At 36.7% G+C, this 10,243-nt stretch overlaps 1 long non-coding RNA gene across 1 annotated transcript; it reads right to left on the reverse strand.

The window, feature by feature from the left end:
- Nucleotides 1–312: 312 nt before the first annotated feature.
- LOC309663591 lies at nt 313–9,794 on the reverse strand. The gene is made up of 2 exons (XR_014265361.1): nt 6,574–9,794; nt 313–6,515 (listed from the first exon to the last, which is right to left on the reverse strand). It is a non-coding gene; the product is annotated as an uncharacterized lncRNA (long non-coding RNA).
- Nucleotides 9,795–10,243: the final 449 nt, after the last annotated feature.

Below are 10,243 nucleotides of genomic sequence, written 5' to 3' on the forward strand. Positions count from 1 at the left end.
TTCAGGATGGTGTTTGTGATTTGCCAGTTGCCCGATAAACTCTCTGTCTCCTCTGTTAATCTCATTGTCATTACTTACCTCCTGCTTATCCATATCTCAGTTTAAATGACACTTTCTTAGAGAAGCCTTATCTGATCTCTTTCAGAAGTTAATTATTTTACACTCCTGCGGCTCTTTCTACATTATTGTCACAGTACTTAAACACAATATGTAATTTTGTATGGATTTCCGTGATTATTTGTTTAATGTTTCCACACTCCAGCCCCACCAACAAAAAACAAAACAAAACAATAAAACTAGGCTCTCGGCTACAGGAAGGCAGAGTCCATGCGTTCCTGGTACCTAGCAGTCTCTGACATATTGTAGATGTTCAATGACCATTCTAGTCAGGTGTGAATGAATGAGTTGTCCTTAAAAATGTTATTATGAATTCAAACTTTATTACCAATTCAAGGACTGGTGTTTGGGAATCATGAGTTGGATTAACCGTTTCCTTTTTACAGATACTACAGAAGAAATGAAATTATTATTCCTGTTATATGAAATTATTATGACTATTAAACAGTTCTGAGGCAGGAGATTAGGTCTCCTCATTCCCAACCCACAGTTATTAGTACTCTCATGTTATATCAGTTTACTTACCACATGGATTTCTTGGGATCTCTTTTCTGCCTCCAAGTCAGTGATCAACATCTCCATTACAAAAATTATGTTTCATCTAGGGTTTTGTGGGTCATGAAGCTTATACAATTCTGGGGACCTTTTTCAAGCAAAATAAAATAAAATTATAAATACAATATTACTTGGCCATAAAAAAGAATGAAATAATGCCATTTGCAGCAACATGGATAGATCTAGAGATTGTCATATTGAGTGAAGTAAGTCAGACAGAGAAAGACAAATACCATATGATATCGCTTATATGTGGAATCTAAAAATAATAGTGCAAATGAACTTATTTACAAAACAGAAATAGAGTCACAGATGTCAAAAGCAAACTTATGGTTACCAGGGGGGAATTGTGGGGAGGGAGGGATAAATTGGGAGAATGGGATTGAGATATACACACTACTATATATAAAATAGATAACTAATAAGGACATATTGTATAACACAGGGAACTCTACTCAATACTCTGTAATGACCTATATGGGAAAAGAATCTAAAAAAGAGTGGATATATGTATATGTATAACTGATTCAGTTTACTGTACACCTGAAGCTAACACAACATTGTAAATCAACTATACTCCAATAAAAATTATTTAAAAAAATTGGAAACAAAACTCAGTTGGTTCAATAGGTTGTTGAATATTCTGGATGTAACTGCTACACCAAGAGGGCTAGAAATAAGTTAACTGATTACAAAGAAGTGACTGAGAATCAGATACTATCCTTCTAAAATAAAAATCTGCAACTCAGCCTGCCTCTAGCTAGATCCCAGTAACGATTGAGGCCATACTGAAGCTGCCTGAATTGATAGGAAGGGACCTGTCACAGAGCATAAATTGGAGAGGAAAGAGACAGTGATCTTAAATAACTTTGGTTAAAATAACTTATTTTGCTTTGTAAAATTTTCAAGATATATTATCACATGAATACATTGTTAGAGACCCTCCCAGGCCCCTGGAAGGAGACAATAGAAAAAAAGAACCTTTAAAATTAAGCTCCATTAGTTTTATAATAAACACTCCTCTGCTTATATGTTTTTTATAATAGCTCTTGAAGCTTGCTCTCCCTGGCCTGCTCCTTTTGTTCTTACTCTCTCTTGTGTCTGCTCAGAAAATTGAATTTATCAAACTGCCAGGTTCCTAACACCATCTTACCAGCTGGTCCACTATTTTTCCCACCCTCCTACTGATTTATTTATTTTGGTTTCTCTCCTTTGGGATTTTTGTTCACTTTTAGAGAGAGGAAAAATAGGTCTTCAACTCTGAACATTTAAAAGCTTCTCTGGAGAGCCTTTTCACCTCTGAGTCAAGTTCAAAACATTTATGGCTCTTACAGCATAAAATGGCACACTAGGGTATTATTCCTAGAGCTCAAATACTACATATATGTATATTTAAGGTGTAACATTGATCTTTTAAAGAGTGTATATTCCCTTTCACAGGGAAGGAAGTTAGAAGTTAGAAACAGTTCAAAGACAAGCCTGATTGTCCTACAGTCAGCAGGTGTCCCTCTAATTCTATAATGTTCTTCAGATTCCTGCCCGGATACACTTATACAACCTATTTCTCTACACACTTCTGTGTCTTGCATCTCTACATATTGCATTTGGCTCATTTTCCATGAACTCTTGGCTCATTTCTTCCCCTATATTCATTTCAGTGAAACAGAGAGAGAACAATGGCTTTGGGAGTAAATATGCATTCAGTATTTATTAACTCCTCCTTTTATGAAATACTGCATTTGGTATACCCAGCTCTATGACTTTGACTGTAAACTCTATACACACAAGAGCTACATCCTTTCCTATTTATATTCTTCATACTGTCTAGCACAAAGACTTAGACATATGAGGCTAATTAAATACATTTATGGAAATTTGGACTGCTGATCAATTATGTTGATTACTTATTAGAATCTGAAAGGATAGAATTCCAGTACTAAAGAGAGGAATTTAAAAAAAGTTTTATTGGAGTATAGTTGATTAAGAAGCGATAATTAAGGCTACTGATATTATTATTGTTATCGTTAAAGATTTGTTTTTTACCTGGTAAATCTCCTCTTGGAATGCATGTCCATCATTCAACTTTTAATGATCAAACATCCATATTTTATCAATTGGAGGTTTAACTGCTAAAGTATATCCTTATATATGCATTGCATTCCATTTTTGAAAAAAAATCCCACAATTTATTTCTGGCAAGGTGGGTAAATTTCATAAAACGTAGGAGCCTACCACACAGGGTCTTCTTTGTGAAGTCTTGTCATCTTGTTTGCAAACTCTGATAGCTTTCAAGGGCAGGGAATAATTGAAATTACAACTCTACTCAAAATCCAAGGAAATGGACAGATATATGTCACCTAATTTAGAAAATAAATTGAGACTTCTAGCTCAACATGGCAGAGTAATATCACCCAAATATCCCCCTTCTGCTCCCAAGTTTCCACAAAAAAATGAAGAAAATAAAGGCAAAAATGAATATAAGTGCTAGATGCTAGCAAAGCGTGCCTGGCTTAGATTAGAAATTCTAAGGAAATGCTTTAAGACATAATTGAAATGAAACTGTTTTAATGAAGAAAGACAATCCAGAGAACTGGTAATACAAACACATATAAAAATTCCATCACCAACCTCTCAAGTTCAAGCACTAAATTTCTTTCCCTTCATATACACTCTTTCGGAGAGCATTTTCTATTTACGATGTTTTGAGCTAAGAGTCTGTAGGAGTAAGAGCAGGTGACCTTGTGAAAGTTACCAGAGGAATTAATTAAAAGACTTTTTACAACATCTTGACAAGGTTGATGTTGTATTCTCATTTTAGAAGTGAAAAAAAAAATGAGGCTTAGAGTTTACCCAACATTGTACTTGAAGTTAATGGTGAAACTTTCACTTGAATCCAGGTTCACTTGACCCCAATGTACTTGTCTTAACCACGGGTAACTGATTCTTCAGAGACAGAGCTAGCGGTGTCTTATACTCTGAGACTGTTCAGGTACTCACCAATAATAGATTCATATGCATTATGAATTAATGTTGACAGTTTTAAAATTTTTAACAGAAGAATGAGACTCCAAAACTAACAAACAAAAACCTTTTTTTTTGTTTGTTTGTTTTGGTATAACTCAAGGATGCTGCCATGTGAAAACTAATCACTAAAAAAAAAAAAATGAGCCTTTGTTGAGTAGGGTTATTTTTCCCTTCTCCAGCCATAAAAAGTCACTGAATTATATGTGAAGTAATCAGAACATTAACCCAACAATTTCACAAAGAGCTCACGGACTAGTAATTGACAAAAAAAAAAGGTTTCTAAGCTAAAGTAAAAATAAAGGTATAGTGTTTGATGTGCCATTTGGAGCTGGCCAAATGAAATCATAAAAGATGTTTTGAACTAGAAAATCAGAAGTTAATTCAATATCTCAGTCTCCAGATGATTCACTAGGTTTTGGTTCAGCTCCTGGAGGGTGACTTTCCTCACGTTTTTAGGGGTGTAAATAAAGGCTGTGCACAGTCTCAAGTCAGTGGATTTGGGAGAGAAAGAATGGCCTGAGAATAATTCATGTGAAGTGACTTGACAATAGTTTATGGCATCCTGATTCTCTTGATGTGCGCGCGCACACAGACACACACACACACACACACACACACACACACACACACACACACTGGTGCTAAGAGTTCCAGTAAGAACAACCTTGAGCTGCTTTTGTAAGGATAGAAAGAGAAAAAGAATAAATTATGTTTCCAATCACAGGTAATTCCTTAATGTGAGAGTTCTTAATATACTGTCACACACAGATTCTAGAAAAATACATTATTCTATTTATTTATTCAGTATTCATTCACTATTCATTGTTTCAGTTTCACATTGCTTTGTGCAGTTTAAAAAGAATCCACTTTGGGTAGAAAACGTGAAGGATGAGAGAAATATCCTATTTCTCAGCCCAGTTGTTCCTCAGTGGGCGTGACAGATTTACAGTCACCATCGTTGGCACTGCACCTCAAATCACCCTCTTTCCAATCACTTCTTTCTTCCCATGCTGCCCCAGGCATCTTGGTCTGGAATTTGCTTCCTGCCCTCCAGGCTTTTGAGACTGTCAATCGTTTTGTTCTATTAGGTATCTGTCTTGTTTTATTTCTTGGTTTTGGATGTTTTCCAGGAGAGTTTAGAATCTCAATGAATGGATAAGGGGGATAAAAATGAGTTTAGTCATAGGGTCAAATATCCCCCAAATAATATGAGTTTCATACTGCCTGATGACATTGGTTGGGATGATTGTTTATGTTCTTATGCTAACAAAATATAACTTTATCCTTCCTACTTTTAATTTATTACAAAAGTTCACATCTACTATTCTAAGGTGGAGTCAGCCTGGATTATGGAAAATCCCTCTCTTCATTTTCAAGCTTCATACATAGGTACCCTCATCCCCACTCAGATCCCCCAGAAATACAGAAAAAGGAGAGAGCAAGCAAGTCTTTTTTATTCCATATATATGGTCATTTGATTTCTGATTTTCTGTCTTATGAACTGTTCTTTAGGAACAGTTACTATTCAAGAAATGTTCTACACAATGTTAAGGAGGAATTGATTCCATATGTGTTTGAAAGCTCATATCATTACATGGGGAGGGTTGCTTTATTATTTAACATTAAACAATAATGATACATTTTCTTCTGATTTTCTGAAATGTTATCACTACAGTACAACTTCATATTTGTACAGAACTTTGTACTAACACAAGCTTTCTTGTAGAAATACTTTATTATGCAATTGAGTATAACTCCAACTCATGTATAATGATTTCTTTTTGCCAGCTCAGTTTTCTAGTTATTATTGATTGCCCACATTTTGTACATATTGCTCATAACAAAGAATGCTTGGTCAGATAATTATTGTGCTAGATGCTGGTAAATGAGGCAATACAATTAGCTACAAAGAAAGTTAGTGTACTTACCCACCTCAATTTATCACAAACCCCATTGGATTCCCTATGGAAACATAAAGGGTCAGACTCAGCAGGTGTAAGAATAATTCTAACACGGTAATTGCTTTTCCATTAGTTGTCATCACTGTAGAAATGTGGTTAAGAATTAAGTGCACTCTTCGTCAAAATGATTAGACTATTAACTGTACGATCTCTTTTTGGAGCTTGTTTTTATGATTATCTGATAATTCAACTCTTTTTCTATTTCTGGGGACATTTAATTTAAGAGCCTTATCCCATCTCTACAAACTGAGCAAAGTAAAGAAATTCCAACCCTTGATTTAATTAATTAAAAAGAAAAAGCTTTTTTTTTTTGCATTCCAGATGCATTACGGAATAATGAATTTCTCCATAAAAATAAAGGATGTGTTCCAGTAATCACTATATTTTTAATTTTCATAAACACTGTAGTGTGAATCATATCATTTTTCTTGTCATAACAGTCAATGATCTTAAAAAATAATTGAATATTAAAAATATCTGAATGCAATATTCCCAGGACACACTCTATTTTAAAAGCAGCTAATATTTTAAAAGCCTATCTGGTTTGGAATTTTATTTTAATTACCAGTTTCTTCTTAATAAACAATTTATTAGATTACATTTAGTTCCTCTATTCAGGCATAATAGTATTTAAATCTTTCTCTCCTTTTTTAAAAAAAGTTTATTTATTTAATTTATTTATTTTTGGCTGCATTAGGTCTTTGTTGTTGCATGCGGGCTTTCTCTAGTTGCGGCGAGCAGGGGCTACTCTTTGCTGCGGTGCGCGGGCTTTTCATTGCAGTGGCTTCTCTTGTTGTAGAGCACAGGCTCTAGGAACCGGGCTTCAGTAGTTGTGGCACACGGGCTCAGTAGTTGTGGCTCACGGGCTATAGAGCACAGGCTCAGTAGTTGTGGCACACGGGCTTAGTTGCTCCACAGCATGTGGGATCTTCCTGGATCAGGGCTCGAACCCATGTCCCCTGCATTGGCAGGCGGGTTCTTAACCACTGCGCCACCAGCGAAGCCCTTTCTCTCCTTTTTTAAATGTTATTTCATCATTGGGATGAGTTCCACTTAAAAGAAAATCTATTTTATCTGTATAAATTGAAAACAATTTTACATTGGTTTATCTGTGCACATAATCAAAATGGAATTATATTCTATGAGTTTCAGTGCCTCTAGTATTGAATGGCTAAGCTCAAATTCTGTTGCTGTATTTGATAAGATTGCACATTTGCTTTTGGTGTCTTCTATCTAATGATGATTTAAAACAAAGCTTATTAAATCATGGTTCCCACCCGTTCAATGGCTCGCATTGAAGAGAAATACTATGTGTATCTGCTTAATGTACTACATCTATAAGAGTGCTTTTTCTCTATTTCTTTTTTCTTTTCTTTTCTTTTTCTTTTTTTTTTTGTGTGTAGGATTATTTCTGCTTTGTGGGATATTAAATGTAAGCCCTTGATTTATGTTTCCTGTGTTGAGAAAGTTCTCAGGCTTTTAGAATCTCACTGAGCACAGGCTTAAATAGTAAAATAATAATATAGTTCTACATTCTTTAGAAAACTCTATTTTTAGATAAAAGGGAATCACACATGTTCTATACTGCTATCACAGAATGTGGTTAACCTTTCATGAACCAAGAGTCTTGAATCTAAGCGGGTAGGATAATAGGAGCAGTTATATATTTAGTACTCCTCATTCCTTTTAGCCTTCTCTCGGTCCACCTTTTTATTTTAATCTGCCAATAGAAAAATGGGCATGGTAGGGAAAAGAATATTAAGCTCTCTAGTTTGGCTATTGTAATACTAAGTGGGTGGCAGAATAAATCAGAAAATTTATCCCCTATTCTACTTTTCTTATTTAAACTGCTACTGTCTCAAAATTTAGCCTAAAGCTCTTTAGCTGAGAATGTGTAGCATGAACCTCTGCATTCAAAAGACTGCTACAACCAGTGTAGGCACTATCACTACTTATCTCCAAACAATATTTAGATTAGACCGGAGATTCACTGAGAAAACCTGCTTTGGAAGATACTTACAGGAATAAGAGGTTGTAAATTTTCCCCTCCTTCCAGGTAGGGGAGGGGAAGGCTCCTTTCTCTCCCCATCAACTAAAGCTGAGTGAAGGGATCCCAAGAGAATCACTCCCAAAACTTGGGCTGCCTACAAGAAGGAGGGAAGGCATCCTATTTCTGGACTGGATGCTTGTTGAGCTGCAAATCTTAGTTCCTTATGCTGCCATTGGAGATAAATGCAAAAGAGTTCTAAATAAATGCAAAATCCCAGAAATGTGAGTTTTAAGCCAACCAAGAAGTTAGTGGCTATCTCCTGCCTGCATAATTTTGAAGACAGAAGATTGGCTGGAGTCATCTTATTATAGCCAGATATGGCAAGAAAACTCAGCAAGGGCTAAGTACTATCAGAGCCTTGGCGTCTTAAAAGCAACTCACCCAAGAGGGCTGGCCAATGAGGTGAAAGGCTTAGCAAAAAGATGCTAGGTTTTTCTGCCATCTCTTGTTTGCCGGACAAGAGATGGAAGAGGGTGTATGTGATTGGGCAGGGGATACGTCAAAGAGTCAAGGAAGAGGACAGTGTGAAGATCCCTGCAGGGGAGCAGGGAAGAACGATGTCCCAAACACAAAAATGGACTTTGAAAAAGAAAGTCAACTTTTCGACGGTGCCCATGATGAAGGGCAACAGAGACACATTAAACAAACAAACAAACAAACTAGACACATAAAGCATTTGCCTTTCTTCCTCCAAGACCTTCTTCCAATGCTCCCAATTCCAGATGGTCAGAAGCATAAGAACGGTGGGGGAAGGAGTAGAAAACTTAATTAAATAGAAAATAAAATCAAGATGATGCCTCCCTCTCCCACAGGCAAGTCTACAAGCCATCATCAGGCCTGAGCAGATCAAGAGCTGAAGTTGAACCTTTGACTTGGAGTGCCCTGATATAGTAACAGAGTGGATGGAGGTCTGACCAAGATGCTCTCCAGAGGTAGATAAGCTAGATAATACAGAGTGTGTTTTCAGGCACTGGTAGGAGAAAAATAAAACTGTTTTATGATTATCCCCTACTCTATATTCAGTCCAATTGCAAATCAGTTCCTCATTTTGGCATAAATTGTTTTATCCTCTCATCTATTACCTTGTCTTTTGGTAACAGTCCTGGTTTTCATTTTAGGATTCTCTCTGCTAAGAATTCATGTTTTGGGGAAAATAAACACCTTCCCTGACTCTGAAAATGAGGCATATGGCTCAGGCCAAAATACTTCAGCATAAGCTCATCTCCTGGACACATTTTTAGTTGAAAATGGGCAGCAACCAAACCTCTGGGGCTTGGGCTGCAGGGGCAGGTTTCAGTGCTGACATGGCAGCTGCAGGGACCTTGGAGGTGCCGCCAGGCTGTGCCTTCTGAATCCCTCTGCCCCAGCGATGGCCTCAGCACCTTGGACTCTTCCTTCTGGCCCTGCACCCAATGTACTATCCAGTCCATTGGACTTGTACTCATGTTTCTTCTCTGACCTTCAGATCCATGGAAGGTGAGACTTCATTCCCATTTCTGAGGCAAGGGCTGCCTGATAGACTGGAGAAGATAATTACAGAAATGTTTCCTTTTAGATAATCTCAGAGCACCATCAGCTCAACAGTTACAGAGCTACTATAATCGAGTCTTCAGGAATTGCTTGATTTTTCAAGGATGAAAATGCTGAAGATGCAAACGTTTATCTTTTTACAGTCAAGGTGATAAGGATCTAGAAGAGATAACAGGAAGTAGGCATGGCTCCAAGTGTGATTAAATGTAAGGAGAGCTTTGGGAAGATCCCCATCACTAGCCAGAATGTTCAGTACTTTTTGGATATTTCTGCATAAGCTGTATTTTACTTTGGATGTTACTCAATTCCCTATTCTTAATCGTATAGTAGCAACAGCAAAATAATTTCATATCTTTGAAATGGAAGCTTTAATGCAAATTGCAAAATAGATAACGTTATTAAAGATGGCTATGAAACTGCTAGAATCTGTGTGGTTTGTATTATGTTGCCTCTTCTGAAACAAACTTGAACCAAGCATAAATCACCAGAACAGCCATACAAGTGGTTTATATATCACCCATTTCTCTCACATGGGGTTTGAACTTTTCAAGAATGTATGGGAGCAATCATGAAACTCCTTACTGACAAAGGTAGTTTACCCCTCTTTTCAAGTTCATGTCACATTAAGTAATTAGATATTGTATTTAATTACATTCCAGCCTCCTGTGGCGATATTTGGAGTAGCACCCTGGCTGATTTAGGTTATAGACTGCCTATATGATATCTTGTACAATATTTCAAGGAGAACTTAAGCTATGTCTCCTAGAATGTAATGGGACAGTTATATTCATCTATATAAGACTTCCCAGCATATAACACAGTTGCCTGGAAGCATGCCAACACCAACCATCAAGCTCATGATAGGTGTCTGCCAAGAAGATCACCAAAGCACATAAAGACATTCTGCAGTGGCTACAGACTCTAGGACTCCTAGAAAAACCAAATGTGGTTTTGCATTAAGTTTGGAAGAAGTGGTGTTGATTCTTGGTACTGAACATTTTATAGC

Source organism: Balaenoptera physalus (genome assembly GCF_965194825.1).
Source record: "Balaenoptera physalus genome assembly, chromosome: 7".
In the NCBI taxonomy this organism is placed as follows: domain Eukaryota; kingdom Metazoa; phylum Chordata; class Mammalia; order Artiodactyla; family Balaenopteridae; genus Balaenoptera; species Balaenoptera physalus.